The sequence below is a fragment of the Macaca fascicularis genome, chromosome 4, assembly GCF_037993035.2.
Source record: "Macaca fascicularis isolate 582-1 chromosome 4, T2T-MFA8v1.1".
NCBI lineage: Eukaryota > Metazoa > Chordata > Mammalia > Primates > Cercopithecidae > Macaca > Macaca fascicularis.
Window position 1 is genome coordinate 166,053,820 of NC_088378.1, and position 22,826 is coordinate 166,076,645.

Consider the following 22,826-nt stretch of genomic DNA (forward strand, 5'->3'; position numbering starts at 1 on the left):
TCTTCTGTGCCAGACACACTATGTGCTAAATGTTTCATTTATTTCATCATTGCAACAACATAGGGTAGGTCCTGTTATTATTACCTCCTTCTACAGAGAAGTGCAGTGGGTATGGAGATGTGCAGCCCAGAGCCTCCAGCAGTCGGCCCCTTCTATGAAGTGTACACGCTGGGCTGTCTACATCGATGACTGATCCAGGCAGGGGGATAAGGCTTTGGCCATTCTGGCCAATAGGGGACAACTTCGATGGTCACATAGGCCCCAGAGTTTTCCACTGGGTTGGCTGAGGCTTGTTCCCTCTGCCCAGCTGTGATCCTTCCACCTCTTTTCTGTAAATGTTGATTTCTAATAAATATCCTGCAAGCCAGACTCCACCTCAGTGTCTTTCTCCTGGAACCCCCAACTTATGATACCAAGGAAAATAAAGTTTAGAGAGTGAGATAACCTTCCCAAATTCCTTCTAAGTAGGTGGTAGGGCAGAGACTTTACTGAGCTGTGGTCTCTTTGATGTGATGTGCTGTTTCTGGAAGCATCATGCCTCCCCCAATCCCGAATGTGGGAAGGGACCGTCAGCACTGTGGTTCAGCTCTAGTCTGGGTTTAAGCTGCTTTTGTGTTACAGGCTGTCAGCAGTTAACATGTTTCTAGAGGAAACTGGGCTCTTGGTCACAAATGGCTAACTTACACTGAAATTAGGAGGACAGGTTGTGGATTTCCTGTCCTGTAACCAGGAAAAGGTGCTGAGAGGAGCTCCAAAGTGTGATGCCTTAAAGCGAGAGCAGTGTTGGGTGGGGATGCAGGGATGGGAAGCGGCTGGGCTGAGACAAGGGGTGGTTGGATATTAGACAGGCAGGAAGGGTCCCCTTTATGGACAGCCTGGAAAGCTAGCAGAAGACTCGATCTGTTGAGCAGCCAGGAGCCTCAGAGCTTCTCAAGGAGGGAGTGATCTGATGGAAGGGCTGTCTTAGCAGGGGACACAGGTGCACGGAGCAGGTTGGAGGACTGGGGCCAGGGGGACAAGTTAGGCCAGGAAAATAGGGAGCAGTGATGTGGGCCTGGACTGGGCGGAGGACATCAGACATGGAGAGACGGGGACAAAGTAGAGACAGCAAAGAAAAAACAACATGGCCCCGGGGCAGGGGACAAAAAAGGACTCAATTAAAGACAGATTCCATGTCATTAACCTTGAAAGCATGTTTAGTTTTACTAGTAAACTAAGAAATGTAGATTAGCACAACCATTTAATTCCACTTTTACCTATCAGAGTGACCTCATTGTTTCAGTGAGAGTGTTCGGGTTTCTAAAGGGTTTGGAGAAATAGACATTGTCTCATTGTCCAGCAGGATCAGTACCTCTCTGGACAACCATTTCACAATTCTGATGCTAAACCTTAAAAACAGTGGCCTTTGATGTCAATTTCAGCAAAGTGAGCTGTTTGGGGATAAAAAAAAAGAGGTGAAAGGGATCAATCAGATTTTGTAAGGCAGGAGTCCCTGCTTTCATCCCTGAAGCTTTCGGCATCCTCAGGACGGTCAACCTTGCCTTATCTCCTAGCCCCACAGAAGGATTCCTTCTGGGTTCCCAAAACACTGGTTACCTGCATTCTCTTCTATTTTTTTTTTTGTTTTTTAAATCATGCATCACTTTATGATCTGTCTGTTTGGCTCTTTCTAGACTTTGGCCTCTCCAAGGTCAAGGGCTGTGTCATGTAGCGTGTAGTGTGTTTTTCTTTCTGTCTTTCTTTCCTTCCTTCTCTTTCTTTTTCTTTCTTTCTTTCTTTCTTTCTTTCTTTCTTTCTTTCTTTCTTTCTTTCTTTCTTTCTCTTTCTTTCTTTCTTTCCTTCCTTCCTTCTTTCCTTTCTTCCTTTCCTTTCCTTTCCTTTCCCTTCCTTCCTTCCTTCCTTCCTTCCTTCCTTCCTTCCTTCCTTCCTTCCTTCCTTCCTTCCTTCCTTCCTTCCTTCCTTCCTTCCTTCCTTCCTTCCTTCCTTCCTTCCTTTCTCTCTCTCTCTCTTTCTTTCTTTCTTTTGTTTTTTTTGAGACAGAGTCTTGCTATGTCACCAGGCTGGAGTCAGTGACGTGATCTCGTCTCACTGCAACCTCCACTTCCCAGGTTCAAGCAATTCTCCTGCCTCAGCCTCCCGAGTAGCTGGAACTATAGGCACGTGCCACCACACCCGGCTAATTTTTGTATTTTTAGAAGAGTTGGAGTTCCACCATATTGGCCAGGCTGGTCTTGAACTCCTGACCTTGTGATCCGCCTGCCTTGGCCTCCCAAAGTGCTAGGATTACAGGCATGAGCCACCGCACCCGGCCCTCATGATGTGTGTTTCTCTAACTCTTAGCATGGAGTAGGCATTGATGACGTATTTGATGAGTGAATGATGGGAGGATGGGCAATAATTTATTTTCAAGTCTGGCTTCCAGAATTCAACACCACCAGCATGCCATAGGTGCAGATATGTGAGGGTACAACACAGGGCCATGATGGTCCCTACAACATTATGCCGCTTCAGCAAGGACTCTTAAGAGCAATAAGCTCCTGACTCCTTTCTTCAGTTACAGGGTCCAACCCATGGGACTGTTCTCTGTGTTTCCTTGAGAAGTATGCATGTTCTCCCGGTCCCGTCTGCCTTCTGCTTCAGGCCCTGGAGGAACTCCCAGCTTTGCCACGGAAGGAAAAAGATCCCTTCAGATCCCCAGTTCTTGGGCAGGTGCTTCCCAGGTGGAACACAGCCAACCCTTTCTTCTTCACTGGGCCTCCCTTGGCTTATCTGGGCTCCTCTTTGATCTATTGTCTTATGGATATTGGAGGTTTCTTGAAAAATCCTCCTTTGTTTACCCAATAGCAGTGAAGTCCTGGAGTAAACTGTCTTTTACCAGTGTTCTCCCGCAGGCGTTGCGCACAGGTAGTCTGAAGGCTGTGGTGCTGTTGCCTTGAAGAGGTGTTGGGAGAGGCCTTGTAACGTCTAATGAGTAGGTGTCACACTGTGGCAGAAATGGGGGCTGCAGGCAGGGACCACTTGCTTGTGGAATTGGAGAACAGAGAAAACGAGGCAGGATGAGAGGTGGAAGGAAGACAGAGAAGTGGACGTTTGGCACTTCCCGGTGGAGAGAACTCTGTCCGTGGGTGAGGCTGAAAATCCATATCAGGGTTTTCTCTGAATTCTGGTCAAGTGAAAGCCACAGGACTATTCTAGGAGCCAAAGGGAAAGACAAGCCAGGGATGATGGGGTGAGGGGTGCTTAGAGATGCAGTGGGGAGGGCGGTGAGTGGAGAGTGGAGAGGTACAGGTGCGGAGAGGCAGAGGTGAGGCAAACGGTGTGGCAAGGAGCTCCCTGGGAGACGGTGGAATTGAGGGGTGGAACCATAGTGAGGTTGGCTTGTGGGAGCTTTTATCCTGGACCCACATGAGAATGATCTAGGGAATTAAAAAATATCCGAATGTGGTCCAGGCGCAGTGGCTCACGCCTGTACTACCAGCACTGTAGGAGGCCGAGGTGATATGGAAGGGGGCAGGGAAGTGCTGGGAGGAGAAGGGCAGGTCTCTGGCGGGGGCTCCACCCCTGTGGCCTGTGCCCACTGACTCGGTGAGGACAGGCACTCCTGCCTTCATGCCCCAATGTTGCATTTCCCAAGACCATCCTGGCCTGCCATGCCCCATCCTGTGCCTGTAAAAACCCGAGACCCTAGCAGGCAAGCACACAAGTGGCTGAACGTCGCGAGGAACACATCGGCGGAAGAAGACTCAAGCGGCTCGACACTGACAGGCCTCCGAGGGGAGCACGGCGGCACGTCTGCAGGACTTCCACCCGCAAAACCACGCAGAGTTTGCCTGGGGCGGTCAGGACCCCTGAGCGGCTCGACTTCAGGGGCAAACCATCTCCCTTCCGGCTCCCCCATCTGCTGAGAGCTACTTCCACTCAGTAAAACCTTGCACCCCTTCTCCAAGCCCACCTGTGATCTGATTCTTCTGGTATACCAAGGCAAGAACTCAGATACAGAAAGCCCTCTGTCCTTCCGACAAGAAGAGGGTCAAACTGAGCTGGTTAACACCAGCCGCCTCTAGACGGCCAAACTAAAAGCGCGCACGCGCACTGGGGCTTCAGGAGCCATCAACATTCACCCGACACTGCCATGGGCTGGGAGTCGCACAGCCTGCCCACCTCTGTGCTCCCCTAGAGGTGTGAGCAGCTGGGCCCTGAAGAAGTGAGCCACTCCCCCTGTCGCACACCCTGCCAGGGGGAAAAGGGAACTTTTTCCTTTTCAGAGGTGGGTGGATGACTTGAGGTCAGGAGTTCAAGACCAGCCTGGCCAACATGGTAAAACCCCATCTCTACCAAAAATACAAAAAATAGCTGGCTGTGGTGGTGCGTGCCTGTACTCCGAGCTACTCTGGAGGCTGAGGCAGGAGAATCACTTGAACCCAAGAGGTGGAGGTTGCAGTGAGAGGAGACTGCGCCACTGCACTCCAGCCTGGGCAACAGAGCAAGATTCCGTCTCCAAAAAAAAAAAAAAAAAAATGCTATGTGGGGCCCTTTCTGAGCTATTCTAATTTAATTCTCCTGGGGTCTGGTTTAAACGTTGGAGCAGGTGATTCTCATGGGCCAGCTGATTAGGAATGACTGCTCCAGACAAGGAGAGGGCAGTGTTCCTTCTGGGGTGGGAAAGAGCACTGAGAGGGAGGGGGGTTGAGGGAAGAACTTGAAGATAGATACATGTGTAGTGTCTCCCATTCTCCTAGTTCTTTAAATCAGCGCCTCTCAGCCTCTCAGGCTTTACAGATGCATCCCCTGGGACCTTGTTAAAATGCAGATTCTCATTCAGGGGCCTGAGTGGCCTGAGATTCTGCATTCCTAACAGACTCCCAGGGATACCACTGCTGCTGACCTGCAAGCCATACTCTGTTTTGTATTTTTTTTTTTTTTCAGGTGGGGTCTCCCTCTGTCACCCGGGCTGGAGTGCAGTGGCACGGTTGTGGCTCACTGTAACCTCCGCTTCTTGGGCCCAAGTGATCCTCCCACCTCAGCCTCTCGAGTAGTTGGGATTACAGGTGTGCACCACCATGCCCAGACAATTTTTTTTTTTTTGGACATGGAGTTTTGCTCTTCCTGCCCAGGCTAGAGTGCAATGGTGTGATCTTGGCTCACTGCAGCTCCACTAATGGGTTCAAGCAATTCTCCTGCCTCAGCCTTCCAAGTAGCTGGGATTACAGGCATGCACCACCACGCCTGGTTAATTTTGTATTTTTAGTAGAGACGGGGTTTCTCCATGTTGGTCAGGCTGGACTTGAATTCCTGACCTCAGGTGATCTGTCTGCCTCGGCCTCCCAAAATGCTGGGATTATAGGTGTGAGCCACTGTGCCCGGCCAATTTTTGTATTTTTAATAGAGATGGGGTTTCACCATGTTGGCCAGGCTAGTCTCAAACCCCTGACCTCAGTTGATGTGCCTGCCTCGGCCTCCCAAAGTGCTAGGATTACAGGCATGAGCCACTGCGCCCGGCCATAAGCCACACTTTGGATGGCAAGTCTTGACATTTATAAAGTGTCCACTGTCTTGTTTTGCATATGACTTAAGATGTGGCGTGTGTGAGGCAGGTAGTACCATCCTGGTTTTAGAGATAAGGGATACTCAGAGAAGGGAAGAGGGACTGGGCACGATCCTGGGAAGCGATGTGTGGAGAGGCTTTGAGCCCTGGGCCAGATACTTCATGCCTGCTGCTCATTTAACTGGCTGTCCTTAGCTTACACACCAGCAAGTGTTGGGGTCCGGGGCCACTGACTGCGAGCCCAGAGCCCGGCTTTTTGCACCCCAGCAGTCTTCACCAGGACATGAGAGGACTTCACTATCTTTGAAAGGGAGGGTGAGGAGGAATGAGAGCTCAGGGAGGAAGGAGGGCATCTAGGGATGCTATTATGGGAACTCGGTCCAGGGACAGCGGAGGGAGACATCAGTGGCTGGAGTCAGCTTGTATTTGGGCTTTTTAAGGCTGACGTGGATCAGATCCTAGTTGCCTGAAAGGGATGTCTCCAGCTGAGCCAGGGTGGGAGCCCAAGAGGCACAGGGGTGGACTTTGTGCAGTTGGGAGATGACAAAGTTAAAACCTAGGACTGTGGTTCCCAAGCTTCAGTGTGCATCGGAGCCACCTTAAGGGCTTGTTAAACCCAGAGAGTTGGCTCTGGGCTCCACCCCAGAATTTCAGACTCAGAAGTTCTGGGGTGGGACCAGATAATTTGCATCTCTAACAAGTTCCCAGGGTATGCTGATGCTGGTCCAGGGACCTCCATTTGAGAACCATACTCCTTCAAACTCCCTGAAGAAAAATGAAGTCAGTTGGAGCCAGCATGTGCAGTTGACCAAGGTGCCTGTGATTGAGGAAGTCCAGAGTGTGACAGTTTAAAAGAGGGGAAAGGTGACAATGTGATGGACTCAAAGGACAAATCCTTGAGGTTTGACCCCACCCCTCCTTGTTTACCTGTGCAACCTGTGGGTGGTGGAAGATGCTGCTGGCTCTCTGGGTGATGGCGATGATCCCAAGGAAACTGGATTTGCTGGAAAAGTTCAGCTTCTACAAAAGTGAAGAAGAGGGATTCAGTGAGAACAAGGTTTGGGAGTTTGCCCTGTGGAGCAAAGGAGCTTGAACATAAGGATGGGGCGCAGGGCAGGAGCCCTGAGAGGGCAGAGGTGAAGGACAGTCGAGGGACAGACATGTGTGGAGCTTGATGCATTGACAGGTAGATAGTGATTTATCACAAACGCATTAATACTACCTCCCACTTGCCTGGAACCGCTGGTCTCTGGTCTTCCTAACAGTGCGCCCTCCCATCACCTCAGCTGATCCTCCCAGCCTCCCTGTGGGTATGTGGAGTAGGTACCATCACTTTCAGCTTACAGATGAGGACATTAACCACAGAGAAAATTGCACAATGTGCCCGAAGAGGATGGGACAGCTGCAGAGCTCAGGTCTTCCAGCTGGGAGGCCGGGGCTGTTTCCGGGAGTTGGGGAGGGCCACAGTTGCCATGCTCAGTGGACACAGCAGGGTGGGATGGCTGGGTCATGCCTCAAGGATGGACTCTGGTCCTGGAGTGAATCCTGGCTGTTAGTTCAGCTGTTTCAGGTAGTGGAGAGCAGAGGGCAAGCAGGTTGCCACAGGGATGGGGGCTGGGTGGAGGGTGGCCAGGAAGGGAGATAGGGAACCTCACGGAAGTTTGTTCTAGTGCTATACTCACAACCAGTCGTTCTCCCCTGGCAGTGGGCAAAGCTGGGCCTGCCTCTTTCCCTCATTTCCCCTGATTACGGTAGGCCAGTTCCCTCCGCCTTTGCTCCTGCTCCCCTGCTGCTTCCCACTTGCTTCCTCCTTCTGCCTCATGGCTTCTGCATGCTGCCATTGTTTGCATTGTCACCACTTCTGTCTGCCACTCCACTATCTTTTTTCTTTTCCTTTCTTTTTTTTTTTTTTTTTTTTTTTTTGAGATGGAGTCTCACTCTGTCGCCCAGGCTGGAGTACAGTGGCAAGATCTTGGCTCACTGCGACCTCCACCTCTCGGGTTCAAGCGATTCTCCTACCTCAGCTTCCCGAGTAGCTGGGATTACAGGCTCATGCCACCACGCCTGGCTAATTTTTGTATTTTTAGTAGAGTTGGGATTTTATCATGCTGGCCAGGCTGGTCTTAAGCTCCTGACCTCAAGTGATCTACCTGCCCCGGCCTCCCAAAGTGCAGGGATTACAGGTGTGAGCCACCATGCCAGGCCTATCTTTTGATTCTATTTGCATTTATTTATTTATTTATTTTGAGACAGGGTCTCACTCTGTCACCCAGGCCGGAGTGCAGTGGTGTAATTGTGGCTCACTGCAGCCTCAAACTCCTGGGCTCAAGCGATCCTCCTACCTCAGCTTCCCAATTAGTTAGGGTTAAAGGTGCCCCCCATCATGCCTGGCTAATTTTTAAAATTGTTTTGTAGAGACAGGGTCTTGCTATGTTGCCCAGGCTGATCTTGAACTTCTGACTGCGAGTGATCCTCCCACCTCAGCCTCCAAAAGTGCTGGGATTACAGGCATGAGCCACTGCACCTGATCGCATTTAAAACTCTTAAGTGTAAAGACATGGTTTGAGGATGGGGATGGGGGTGGGGTCGCCATTTTCTCCTAGGCTGGTCTTTAGGTGGCTACTTTTGGGTAGTGTCTGCTCTCTGGTCAGTGAGCTGAGATCAAGGTGGCAAGGTGAGATGGTGAAGAGCAGGTGTCTCTGGCTGTGTGGGGCTTTGTTCAGCAGGGGTGTTGGGTGCGCAGGATCTGAGTGGCATGCCCCATACCCTTGTGAAAGCAAAGTAGAGCCCCTGCCAAGGGGAAGTTTGGAAGGACTGGGATACGAAGTTTATTTCCAGAAATCTCCAGACGAGGGGAATGAGATGAGATTTCATTTTCCAGAATTGAAATGTAGGGTAGGGGTGTGGGGTCTGGAGCAGACACAAGATCACAGTCAGGTGAAATAATAGAATTGGATGAGATTTGACAGTGAGGATGCCAAGTGTCAGAGGGGTGAGCTGATGGTCCATAAATCCCTCTTGCCTGCAGCTGGTCCTGTCTCCTCTGATCCTGGATGCTAAGGGTAAGCAGGGAAGGGTCCATGGACCCAGTTGGGAGTGTAGGAGGGCTAGGGACAGTGACAGACTGACCAAGGCAAGTGTAGATGGATCCATGTGCAGCAAACCAGGAAAACACCATGGCTACACAGAAAGGGGCATTTGCACATAACACATACTGTTAGGACCCATTACCAAGGAACAGAATTCCATTCTTAGTTGTACATTCCTAAATGCTAGTACAAGAACCTAATCCATGAACACTCTCCTAAGGCCACCCTTAAGGAGATTTCCACCAGAGGTTAAATGGTCAGAAGCCGCAGGGTAGGGACTGCAGCTTCATGGAAGGAAAAGGTGGGCAACAGCTCACAAGTCCCCTGAGAATATTCCAGAAGAGGCTGAGGAATCACTGACCAGTTCTGCTGCTGATGGGGTGAGGTTCGGGGTTGGAGCACTTGGTCTTTGAGGACCGTCCTTGTTCTGACCCTGTATGGTATGGTATGTCCCAGGTCCTGTCTGTGCCCTGCCTGCTGTTCATAAGGCTGCCCCCATCCCCTCCTGTCAGGAGCAGGAGGGGCCTAGAAAAAGAGAATTCTGTTGAGTTCCCAGCTGTTCCTTAGGTAAATGGCAACTTATTCAAGATGTACAATTGTCTGAATAAATCGTAGTTAGTTTGTGTGTATGGTATTGTTACTGAAACATCAAGGGTTTGGTCTAGGTCCTGCTGCCTGCGGCACAGAAAGCCAATGACTGAGCCGACAAGTACTGCCAAGGAAGAAGACTTTAATTGGGTGCTGAAGCTGATGAGATGGGAGCTCAGCCTCAAATCTGTCTCCCTGACTGACTAAAATTAGGAATTTTTTAATAGCAGGGAAGAAATGTAACAACATGTGAGAAAATAGGAACTAAGGAGAAGCAAGGGAGCAATCCTGATGAATGAGAAGTCTCATTGTCTGGATTCCGTGATCTGGTGAGTTTCAGTCCTTCCATACTTTTTTTTGAGAGGGCTGAAGGTAGTTTCCTGAAGAAGAAACTTAGATTAAGAAAAAGTTTATATTTTTAAAAATTTCAAATATAAATTTCAAGCTTTAAGGCCAGAAGGGTCAATTTCTATGTTTATCAAAAAGAACTGTCTATGGGACTATTGGGTCAGTTTCATTATAAGGGTCCAAGTTCATTCATTTGTTTATGAATATCCTGTTTTCCTAGAACTATTTATTAAGAGACTATCTTTTCCCTATTGTGGATGTTGACTGCAAATGCTTGGGTTTATTTCTGGGCTCTTTACTCTGTTTCACTGGTCTATGTGTCACGTCTGTTTTTATGCCACTACTATACTGTTTTGATTACTATTGTTTTGTGATATAGTTTGAAATGAAAAAGCATGGTGTCTCCAGCTTTGTTCAGGATTGCTTTGGCTATTCAGGGTCTTCTGGTGGTTTCATACTGCATGATCTCACTTGTATGTAGAATCTAAAAAAGTCAGACTCACAGACGCAGAGTAGAATGGTGGTTTCCAGAGGCTGAGAAGTGGGAAATGGGGACATGTTGGTCAAATAATACAAACTTTCAGTTATAAGATGAATAAGTCTTGGAGATCTAATGTACAGCATGATGACTATAGTCAATAATGCTGTATTGTCTACTTGAAATTTGCCAAGACAGTAGATCTTAAGAGTTTTCACTACAAAATAACTATGTGAGATAATAAATGTGTTAATTAGCTTGATTGTGTAATCATTTTGCAATGAATACATATAGCATAGCATCACGTTGTATACCTTGAATGTATGCATTTTTAATTTGTCAACTATTGCTACAGTTGTAAAAAATTCAAAACAAATACAAAGGAAATAAGCTATATGTGAACATTATGGCTGTTTCTCCTAAAGCCTCTCATACCACTGGGCCCAATGGCTCACACCTGTAATCCCATTACTCTGAGAGGCCAAGGCAGGTAATTGCTTGAGCCCAGGAGTTCAGACCAGCCTGGGCAACATGGTGAGACCCCTACTCTACCCCTCCTCCCCCCAAAAAAACCCAAAAAACTAGCCGGACGTGGTGGTGCACACTTGTGGCCCCAGCTACACAGGAGGTTGGAAGGGGAGGATCACCTAAACTCAGGAGGTTGAGGCTGCAGGGAGCCATGATCACGCCACTGCACTCCAACCTTGGTGATAGAATGAGACCCTGTCTCAAAAAAAAAAAAAAAAAAAAAGCCTCTCATACCAAGGCTAACTAAAATAAAAGCAAGCGTATTCTTTTTTAAACTCCGTGGGTACTGCTGTTATGGTGGATCATCTCCTACACTGGGCCATAGTTATCTGTGTACTTGTCTGTCTTCCCCTGCGAGACTGTGGGTTATTTAAGCAGAGTTCACATCTGTAATAATGGCTTCGTCTTGCATGTGTACACCTCGTTAGAGAGACTGAGCCTTCCTTATCCATCATATTTGACCCTTGGCAAGGGAAGTCAAGTGGGCAGTATCATTATATACTCATTTGGTAGTAAGGATGAAACACCTTGCCTCGGTGGATATGGAATAGTGGTTTCCAGTGTTTTAGAATAGCTGGTCTGCTCACTACTCTGTCTGAAGCCTTATGCAGGCTACTTGACCTCTCCTAGCTTTGGGTTTTTTTCATCTTCAAAAAGAAGATAATACCTCAAACAATTTTTGTGTGTATATATATAAATAGAGCTTTAACACAGTATCTTTCACATAACAAATGCCCAATAAATGTTAGCATTATTACTGTAAGCACAAAGCCTGAGTCTTATTCTTCTGATAGCACTCATTATTATTTATTGAGCAATTACTATATGCTAAGCCTTGTGCTATGTGCTTCACCTCAGTTACCCTTCACAAAACCCTGTGAGCTTTTTAAAAATTTTTTATTTCTTTATTTATTTTCGAGACGGAGTCTCGCTCTGTTGCCCAGGCTGGAGTGCAATGGTGTGATCTCGGCTCACTGCAACCTCCGCCTCCTGGGTTCAAGTTGATTCTCCTGCCTCAGCCTCCTGAATAGCTGGGACTATAGGTGCACGCCACCACATCCAGATAATTTTTTGTATTTTTAGTAGAGATGGGTTTTCATTGTATTAGCCAGGATGGTCTCAATCTCCTGACCTCACGATCCACCTACCTCAGCCTCCCAAAGTGCTGGGATGACAGGTGTGAGCCACTTCGCCCAGTTATTTTTATTTTATAGATGAGGAAACCTTTACCTAGAAAGGTTAAGCTCCCAAGCCAGATGTGGTGGCTCACATCTGTCATCCCAGCACTTTGGGAGGCTGAGGCGGGACGATCGCTTGAGCCCTGGAGTCTGAGACCAGCTTGGGCAACATGGCGAGACCTCGTTTCTACAGAAAATACAAAAATTAGCCAGATGTGGTGGGGTATACCTATAGTCCCAGCTACGTAGGAGACTGAGGTGGGAGGATTGATAGGCCCATGAGGCAAAGGTTGCAGTGAGCCAAGATCACACCACTGCACTCCAGCCTGGGTGACAGACTGAGGTGATCACTGCACTCCTGCCGTGGCCTCTCAAAGTATGCAGCCGATATTTAAACCCATGCTAATATTTCTGTTTATGCTTGTTACCATTATGCTAAGTTGCCTCCTCAGGTTTTTAATGTGTCTACTCCCCTTGGGGTCTAAGCTCAGTTCTGGATTCAAAGGTAGGCAAGAATGATCTCTCAGGCTGTGCCCAAGTTACTTTCAGTTTGGTTTATTTCCAAACCACCCCAAAATACAATGGAAATATCAGTTATAGCTACAACAGAGTGAGTAGACAAGCTCCCAGGGCGGTCCTCGTTCCACATGGAGGAATGCCCCGAGACCTGTGGCCAGAGCAACCCTCAGCAGATAAGGCTACTCAGCTAAGGGTGGCCAGGGGATGGGCCATGCCCGCATGCTTGGTCCTTGAGAAGTAAATCTGCTCCTTGTCTAGTTTCCACAGCCAACAGGAGGCCGCCACGGCCCACCCAACTCATCATATGAGATGCTCAGGAAATATAACTTGGGAGCAAATACATGCATGACGAAGGTCAAAGAGCTTGGAAGGGAGAGATTTGAAGATGTACAAAAAGAATGATAGACCCTGACCAGAAGAGTCTTCACTCAGAAGCACTTTGTTTAGAGGCCTGAAAGAAGCTAATATGAATAATATTGATTGCTTATTAGGTGCTCTGCCAGATGCATTCAACATCTTTCCACATTAGATCCTCCCAAAGTTACCGTGATAATGATCCTCTGTTGTACATTATAATTACTTGTGGGAGGGGGGTGTTAAAAATACAGAGGTCATGTCAATTGCAATCTGCCCCTCCACCCCCAGCAGGACTTCTGTGAAGAGGTGGGGAGGCAGGAAGTGCAGTCTACCTTCCCTAGTCCCCCACATTGAGAACTCTGCCCTACGAAATAATAATTCTTTTATAATTCTAGATTATATTATTATTTTATATATATGTTCTATATATATATAATAAAAGAATCTATCATTCTTTTATAATTACAGTTGACCAGGCCAGGTGCAGTGGCTCATGCCTGTAATCTCAGTACTTTGGGAGGCCAAGGCAGGAGGATTGCTTGAGCCCAGGAGTTCTAGACTAGCCTGGACAACATAGCAAGACTTTGTCTACACACACACACACACACACACACACACACACACACACACACAGCAATTAGCTGGGAATGGTTTCATGCACCTGTGGGCCCAGCTCCTCAGGAGGCAGAGGTGGGAGGATGGCTTGAGTCCAAGTTGAGGCTGCAGTGAGCCATGATCATACCACTGCACTCCAGCCTGGGCAACGTAGGGAGACCCTGTTTCAACAAAAGAAAAATGCAGTTGACCCTTGAACGACATGAGAGTCAGGGGCATTGACCCCACCCCTGCAAGGTAAATAATGTGAATATCTGTTTTGACTCTCTCCAGATTTAACTACTGATTGCCTGCTGCTGATTGAAGTCTGACTGATGACATAAATGATTAACACCTATTTGCATGTTATGGGTATTATATACTATATTCTTCCAATGAAGTAAGCTACAGAAATCAAAACATTATTAAGAAAAGTATAAGGAAGAAAACATATATTTACTATTCTTTAAGTGGAAATGGATCATCATCAAGGCCTTCATCCTTGTCTTCACGATGTTGAGTAGTCTGCGGAGGAGGAGGGAGAGGAGGGGTTGGTCTTGCTGTCTCGGGTGGCAGAGGTAGAAAAGGTGGAGGAGGTGGAAGGGGAGGCAGGAGAGGCAGGCACACTCGGGATAACTTTTATTGCAAAAAAATTTGCACGTAAGTGGACCCACACAGTTCAAACCTGTGTTGTTCAAGGGTCAGCTGTATTTTCCCCATTTGAAGTCTGAGACTACAAGGTTCAGAAACTTGCCCTTACCCAAGATCGTATAATTAATTACATGGTAGAGTTAAGATTACAACTCACTTCTGTCTAGCTTTTCCCACTACAACACACTGCCGTACGCTCTTTTGTGAACCGGAACTTAAAGAGAACTAGATTCATTTTTAACTTGACTGTTGACTTATGGAATCACCCTTGGACCCTACCTTCTCAGTCTCTTGCATTTTTCTACCTCCCCTGAAGAAAGCCTGGTCTGCATGTGGTCCATTCTCTCAGACTGAAGGGGCAGGGCTCCAAGGAGCTCAGCATCTTCCGAAGGTAACTGGGGTCACGGTTATATTTAACACAGAGTGTGCCTGCTACCCTCAACGCGTTTTTATTGATTATTTGCAAACATATTTTTGGCCACAGGCAAAAATGATGAAAGCCTGGAAATTAGCACAGAAGCAAATCAGTTATTTGGAGCATGTATTCTGTCTTCAGGATTCCCAACTTTGGGAGGGAGATAGTTACATAATTGAGTGTACCTTCTTTTGTTTTCATTGAGATGTTTGGCAGTGTGTGAGCCAAACCTGAATCAGATTACTAGTCCTGTTTTCTCAATGCATGGCTTGGCTTGCTTGTGTGCACTCAACGTGGAATAGATGCTCACAGAGTGCTTGCTGAATTCATGTAAGAGGTATTTTTCCCTGCTTATTTTTTACATTAATTAGTTATTATTTTTTAAAAGTAGAGATGAGGTCCAGCCCCAAATCTCCTTAAGTTGATAAGCAACTTCAGCAAAGTCTCAGGATACAAAATCAATGTGCAAAAATCACAAGCATTCTTATACACCAATAACAGATAAGCAGAGAGCCAAATCATGAGTGAATTCCCATTCACAATAGATAAAAAGAGAACAAAATACCCAGGAATCCAGCTGACAAGGGATGTGAAGGACTTCTTCAAGGAGAACTACAAACCACTGCTCAACAAAATAAAAGAGGACAGAAACAAATGGAAGAACATTCCATGCTCATGGATAGGAAGAATCAATATTGTGAAAATGACCATACTGCCCAAGGTAATTGATAATTTCAATGCCATCTCCATCAAGCTACCAATGACTTTCTTCACAGCATTGGAAAAAAACTACTTTAAAGTTCATATGGAAGCAAAAAAGAGCCCACATTGCCAAGACAATACTAAACAAAAAGAACAAAGCTGGAGGGATCATGCTACCTGACTTCACACTGTACTACAAGGCTACAGTAACCAAAACAGCATGGTACTGGTACCAAAACAGAGATATAGAACAATGGAATAGAACAGAGGCCTCATAAATAACACCAGACATCTACAACCATCCGATCTTTGACAAACCTGACCAAAACAAGAAATGGGGAAAGGATTCCCTATTTAATAAATGGTGCTGGGAAAACTGGCTAGCCATATGTAGAAAGCTGAAACTGGATCCCTTCCTTATACCTTATACAAAAATTAATTCAAGATGGATTAAAGACTTAAATGTTAGATCTAAAACCATAAAAACCCTAGAAGAAAATATAGGCAGTACCATTCAGGACATAGGCATGGGCAAGGACTTCATGTCTAAAACACCAAAAGCAATAGCAACAAAAGCCAAAATAGACAAATGGGATCTAATTAAACTAAAGAGCTTCTGCACAGCAAAAGAAACTACCATCAGAGTGAACAGGCAACCTACCGGATGGGAGAAAATTTTTGCAATCTACCCATCTGACAAAGGGCTAATATCCAGAATCTACAGAGAACTCAAACAAATTTACAAGAAAAAAATCTAACAACTCCATCAAAAAGTGGGCAAAGGATGTGAACAGACACTTCTCAAAAGAAGACATTTATATAGTCAACAGACACATGAAAAAATGCTCATCATCACTGGCCATCAGAGAAATGCAAATCAAAACCACAATGAGATACCATCTCACACCAGTTAGAATGGCGATCATTAAAAAGTCAGGAAAAAAATAGGTGCTGGAGAGAATGTGGAGAACTAGGAATGCTTTTACACTGTTGGTGGGAGTGTAAACTAGTTCAACCATTGTGGAAGACAGTGTGGTGATTCCTCAAGGATCTAGAACTAGAAATACCATTTGACTCAGCCATCCCATTCCTGGGTATATACCCAAAGGATTATAAATCATGCTACTATAAAGACACATGCACATGTATGTTTATTGTGATACTATTCACAATAGCAAAGACTTGGAACCAACCCAAATGTCCATCAATGGTAGCCTGGATTAAGAAAATGTGGCACATATACACCACGGAATACTATGCAGCCATAAAAAAGGATGAGTTCATGTCCTTTGTAGGGACATAGATGAAGCTGGAAACCATCATTCTGAGCAAACTATCACAAGGACAGAAAACCAAACACTGCATGTTCTCACTCATAGTTGGGAATCAAACAATGAGAACACTTGGACACAGGAAGGGGAACATCACACACTGGGGCCTGTTGTGGGGTGGGGGGATGGGGGAGGGATAGCATTAGGAGAAAAACCTAATGTAAATGATGAATTAATGGGTGCAGCAAACCAACATGGCACATGTATACATATATGTAACAAACCTGCACATTGTGCACATGTACCCTAGAACTTAAAGTATAATAATAGTAAAAAAAAAAGTCCGTTTAGGATGCATAGGAACTCTAGTCCCTGAAGAAGAATATCAATAATTATATTACTAACTTGTGAAATAATTATTTAATAAAGATTTAGTTTTAAAATGTGAAAAAAAAAAAAAGTAGAGACGAGGTCTCCCTATGTTGCCCAGGCTGGTCTCGAACTCCTGGGCTCAAGTAATCCTCCCATCTTGGCCTCTCAAAGTGCTGGGATTACAAGCATGACCACTGTGCGTGGCCTGCTTATTTTTTTATTGTGGTAAAACATATGTAACATGCATTTTACCATCTTAACCATTTTTGAGTGTACAGCTCAGTGGCATTAAGTACAGTCACCATTTTATGCAACCATCGCCGCCATCCATCTCTGAAACTTTTTCATGTCTCCAAACTGAAACTGTGTACCCATTAAACACCAACTCCCCATTCTCCCTCCCCCAGCCCCTGGCAGCCACCATTCTACTTCCTGTCTCCGTGAGTTTACTCCTACAAGTGGAATCATGTAGTATTTGCGCTTTTGTGACTGGCTTGTTTCACTGAGCATAATGTCTTCAAGGTTCATCCGCGTAGTGAATAATGCTGCTATGACCACGGGGTACAAATATCTATTCCAGTTCCTCCTTTCAATCTTGTCTATTTATTTTTATATTTTATTTTTCTTTTTGCGTTCTGTGTCATCTTTAGCACTGAGAATTAATACCCTTTCCAGTTCCCCAGAATAGCATTTTGGGGTCCTCCTTCATTACTGTATTGCCAAAGCAAAGCAAGAAAAAAAAAAAGTGGAAAAATGTGTCTGACAATAAACTTGTAGAAAAAGCTATTTGCTTCCTGCTTTGAATCTTGCTATTATATCGCCCACTGGTAATTCCATTTCAGGGCACGTCAAGCGGTTGGTCTTTCTGTTTACTGGCCAACGTGTGGTTTGTAGGGGAGGCTGCGGAGAGTGCAGCCAGCCGCTCCGGCACGACGCTGGGGCTCCTGCCAGCCCTCCCGCTCTTCTGCAACGGTCTGCCCATGTTCCACTTGAGACAGGCACCTGCCCGGCAGCATCACTCTGTCACTTCCTTCCCTGTGTTTCAAATTGAGCTTTCAAAGCCCCAAGCAGCAGCCTGGTTGAGAAGTCATTAAAAAAAAAAAAAAAATCAGCACATACAGAACAGCTCATTTCGACGAACTCACTTTTAAAAGTTTGGCTTTATTCAGGTTTCAACCCTAACGCCTCTCACACCCTCCCGTCTGTGTGTCTTTGTGCGTTTTAGCTTTCCCTGGGCCCTACACACCATTTGGAGGGGTGGTCTTGCTTGCACTTCATTACAGGAAAGTTATTCTGCGTCTCCAAAGGCTCATAAATCTGCTCCCCAGATGGAAGTCTCCATCAAAGGTTCCTGTCTCTGTGCAATTCTCAAATTTCCCTTCAATTTAAACTCAACAAATGAATAATCAAGTGGATGAGGTCAATTGTGATACCCACCTCTCCTCCCACAATTTTTTTTTTTTTTAATTTTAAAGTGAACGCTGTTGTGAATTCTGACTTTTTCCCCCTTGGTTTGTGATTAGCCAAGTCTGCAGCAGGTGATTCCTCAAGAAGAACGGCAAGGATAAGTCGAAGGCCTTTAGCCAATGCACAGCCTTGAGCAAGCAAAATGTCTCCAAGTCACAGCATGTTTACTAGTAAAGGAATTTCACAACACAAGTTTGAGTTTATTGGAGTGGTTTGTAAGAACCTAAGATTTAATTTTAAGGGAAAGTTAAGGGACAGGTACATCTGGGGCCAAAGGCCTGGGGACCTGCAGTGCGACCTTGGAGTAAAAAAGTGGGCCTCCGAAGCTGGATACAGGTACCCCTCTCAGCACAGCAGACCCAGAGAGGCATTGTTGGGGCATTTAGGGCTGGTGACCTGCTGCTGTCTGACACCACGAGGGACATGGAGCATTGGACTGTCCTCTAAATCAGAGACTACACTGCAGTCCCACTGTGGCTTCTGTTCCCCACGCACACAGCTGTCTGTGGCTGGATTTTTCACTCTGCCTGTGCACTGCTGCTTTGGATCACAAGTATAAAAAATGTGCAGTCCTCTTTCTAGCTGGTACACAATTATCTCAGCTTTTTATGGTATTTAAAAAAAAATCAGAAAAGTACCACATATTGATCAAAACAATTTAAAACAATACAGAGCAGCATCAAGAAAACACTTAAGGCTGGGTGAGGTCCCTCACCCTTGTAATCCCAGCACTTTGGGAGGCCAAGGTAGGAGATCACGTGAGGCCATGAGTTCAAGACCAGACTGGGCAGTATAGCAAGACCCCATCTCTACAAAAAATAAGAAAATTAGACCAGCCTGGCCATCATGGCAAAACCCCATCTCTATTAAAAATACAAAAATTAGCCAGGGGTGGTACATGCCTGTAGTCCCAGCTACTTAGGAGGCTGAGTCAAGAGAATCACCTGAGTCCAGGAGTTTGAGGCTGCAGTGAGCTAGGATCACACCACTGCATTCCAGCCTGGGTGCAATGCAGAGTCTCTTTCTCTTTCTTTCTCAAAAATAAGATATTAATAAAATTTTAAAAAAGAAAACACTTAGATTTTCTTCCTTCCTTCAGATTTCTCCCCACACCCCTCCAGGCCCCATCATCATGGAATCGCAAGTGAATCCTTTGTTTTCCTTTGTGTGTGTGTGTGTGTGTGTGTGTGTGTGTGTGTGTGTGTGTGTGTGTGATGGTGTCTTGCTCTGTCTCCCAGGCTGGAGTGCATCGTGCAATCTCAGCTCACTGCAACCTCCACATCCCGGGTTCAAGCCATCCTGCTGCCTCAGCCTCCCAAGTAGCTGGGACTACAGACATGTACCACCCCTGGCTAATTTTTGTATTTTTAGTAGAGATGGGGTTTTGCCATGATGGCCAGGCTGGTCTCCAACTCCTGACCTCAGGTGATCTGCCCGCCTCGGCCTCCCAAAGTGCTGGGATTGCAGGTGTGAGCCACTGAGGCTGGCCAGTTTTCTTATTTTCTAGAAACACAAATCAGATATCAGATTGTTTTATATTAAAAAGTGGAGCCATAGTATACATATTAATTTGCAAATTGTTTTCCACTCAAGAGGATATTGTGGATATCTTCCCGGATTAATATGTTGAGACTTACCTCTTCTAAGCATTGCATAATATTGTATACAAATATTTGCTCAGCCACTCCCCTAGTTGACAGACTTTCAACTTGTTTCCAGTTTTTACTCTTGGGCACAATACTGCAACTGAAACACTGGACATTTAAGTACTGAAGCTTTTTTATTATTTTTTTATTTTTTGAGATGGAGTCTCACTCTTTTGCCCAGGCTAGAGTACAGTGACACGATCTCGGCTCACTGCAACCTCTGCCTCCTGGGTTCAAGTGATTCTCCTGACTCAGTCTCCTGGGCCGGGATTACAGGTGCCCACCATCATGCCCAGCTACTTTTTGTATTTTTAGTAGAGGCGGGATTTCACCATGTTGGCCAGGCTGGTCTCGAGCTCCTGACCTCAGGTGATCTGCCCACCTCAGCCTCCCAAAGTGCTGGGATTATAGATACGCAGCCATAAGTACTGAAGCTTTCACTTCTGTGGAACACATATCTTGAAGCAGGATTGCTGGGTTTGCCCAATTTTAATTTTAACCCATATTGACAGTTTAATTTCCAAACAATAGAGCAATTCGAGCAATTCACTCTGCCACCAGCAATGTGTGAGCGTGCACATTTCTCTACATTCTCACAAAGACTAGATGCGGATAGTGTTTTAGCTTTTTGTCAACCATATCTTATTTATTTTATTTTATTTTATTTTATTTTTTGAGATAGAGTCTTGCTCTGTCGCCCAGGCTGGAGTGCAGTGGCGCCATCTCGGCTCACTGCAAGCTCCTCCTCCCGGGTTCCCGCCATTCTCCTGCCTCAGACTCCTGAGTAGCTGGGACTACAGGTGCCTGCCACCACGCCTGGCTAATTTTTTGTATTTTTAGTAGAGACGGGGTTTCACCATATTAGCCAAGACAGTCTCGATCTCCTGACCTTGTGATCCGCCCGCCTCAGCCTCCCAAAGTGCTGGGATTACAGGCGTGAGCCACTGTGCCCAGCCTATTTTTTATTTTTATTTTTAAATTGTATATATTTTTTATTTTTGAGACAGAGTCTCACTCTGTCACCGGGCTGGAGTGCAGTGGCTTAATCTCAGCTCACTGCAACCTTCACCTCCCGAGTTCAAGCGATTCTCCTGCCTCAGCCCCCTGAGTAGCTGGGACTACAGGTGTGCAGCACCAAGCCCAGCTAATTTTTGTATTTTTAGTAGAGATGGGGCTTCACCACATTGGCCAGGATGGTCTTGATCTACTGACCTCGTGATCTGCCCGCCTCGGCCTCCCAAAGTGTTGGTATTGCAGGCTTGAGCCACTGCACCCGGTCCTCATTATTGTTTTAATTTATAATTCCCTTATCACTAGAGAGATTGAGCCTTTTTTTCATTAACTTATTGGTCATTTGCATTTCCTCTTGTGTGAGTTGCCTGCCTATATATTATGTTTCCTATGTCTTCGGGTTGTTTCTCTATTGATTTATAGGATTAAAACATATTAAGCCGGGTGTAGTGGTGCACGCTTGTAGTTCCAGTTACAAGGCTGAGGCAGGAGGATTGATTGAGGCCAGGAGTTCTGGGCTGTAGTGTGCTATGCTGATCAGGTGTGTACACTAAGTTCAGTATCAATAAGGTGACCTCCTGGGAGTGGAGGACCACCAGGTTGCCTGAGGAGGGGTGAACTGGCCCAGGTGGAAGCGAAGCAGGTCAGGACTCCCGTGCGGATCTGATCAGTAGTGGGATCACACCTGTGTGTAGCCACTGCACTCCAGCTCGGGCAACACGAGACCCCGTATTTTTAAAAAAGTAAATAAAATTGGAGATATTAATATTAACCCAAACATTATCATAGTGTTAAGTATTTTCTTCTAGCCTCTTGTTTATCTATTGATTTTGTGGGTGTTTCCTGTCATGCAGACACCACGACACTATGGCAACATTTTCTTGCAGTGAAATCTCTCAATCTTTCTTCTTTGGCTTCGGAGATTTCGGTTTTGCTTAAGACCCTTTCTATTTCAAGAAAACATTTTCCCCTGTATTTCCTTCTAAAGCTTGCATTGATTATTTTTGACATCACAACTTCATCTCTCTTGGACTTTATTTTTTAGTATGGTATGAAGAAGGAGGCATCTAATTAATTTTTTTTACAGATGCTTTCTTTTTCTTTTTTTCTTTCTTTCTTTCTTTTTTTTTTTTTGAGACAGAGTTGTGCTCTGTTGCCCAGGCTGGAGTACAGTGGTGCAATCTTGGCTTACTGCAACCTCTGTATCCGCGGTTCAAGCGATTCTCCTGCCTCAGACTCCAGAGTCGATGGGATTACAGGCATGCGCCACCACGCCCGCCTAATTTTTCCACTTTTAGTGCAGACGGGGTTTTGCTGTGTTGGCCAGACTGGTCTTGAACTCCTGACCTCAAATGATCTGCCAGCCTTGGTCTCCTGAAGTGCTAGGATTACAGGCGTGAGCCACTGCGCCAGGCCTTTCAGATGCTTTCGAGTCATGCCGACAGTAAGTGTGAAATAAATGTTTTTGTTCCCCCTTGGGTTGATGTGCTTCTTTATGATATAGTTAAGTTTCCACAGATTGTTGAGTCTACTTCTAGGCTCTCTATTCTCTTTTATTAATCTATTTGTCTGTTTCTGTGCCAATTCTATACAGTTTACAATGGCTTTCATAGTCAGTTTTGATACACTGAAAGGCAAGCTCTCTCATCATTTTTGTTTGAAAACTTTGTTTTCAGCCATTAAAAAAACCTCTGGTGGGCTGGGTACGGTGGCTCACGCCTGTAATCCCAGCACTTTGGCGGGCTGAGGCAGGTGGATCATGAGGTCAGCAGATCGAGACCATCCTGGCTAACACGGTGAAACCCTGTCTCTACTAAAAGTATAAAAAAAAAAATTAGCCGGGCGAGGTGGCGGGCACCTGTAGTCCCAGCTACTTGGGAGGCTGAGGCAGGAGAATGGCGTGAACCACGGAGGCAGAGCTTGCAGTGAGCTGAGATCACGCCACTGTGCTCCAGCCTGGGCGACAGAATGAGACTCTGTCTCGAAGAAGAAAAAAAAAAAAAAAAGTCTGGTGGACCGGGTGTGGTGGCTCACACCTATAATCCCAGCACTTTGGGAGGCCAAGGT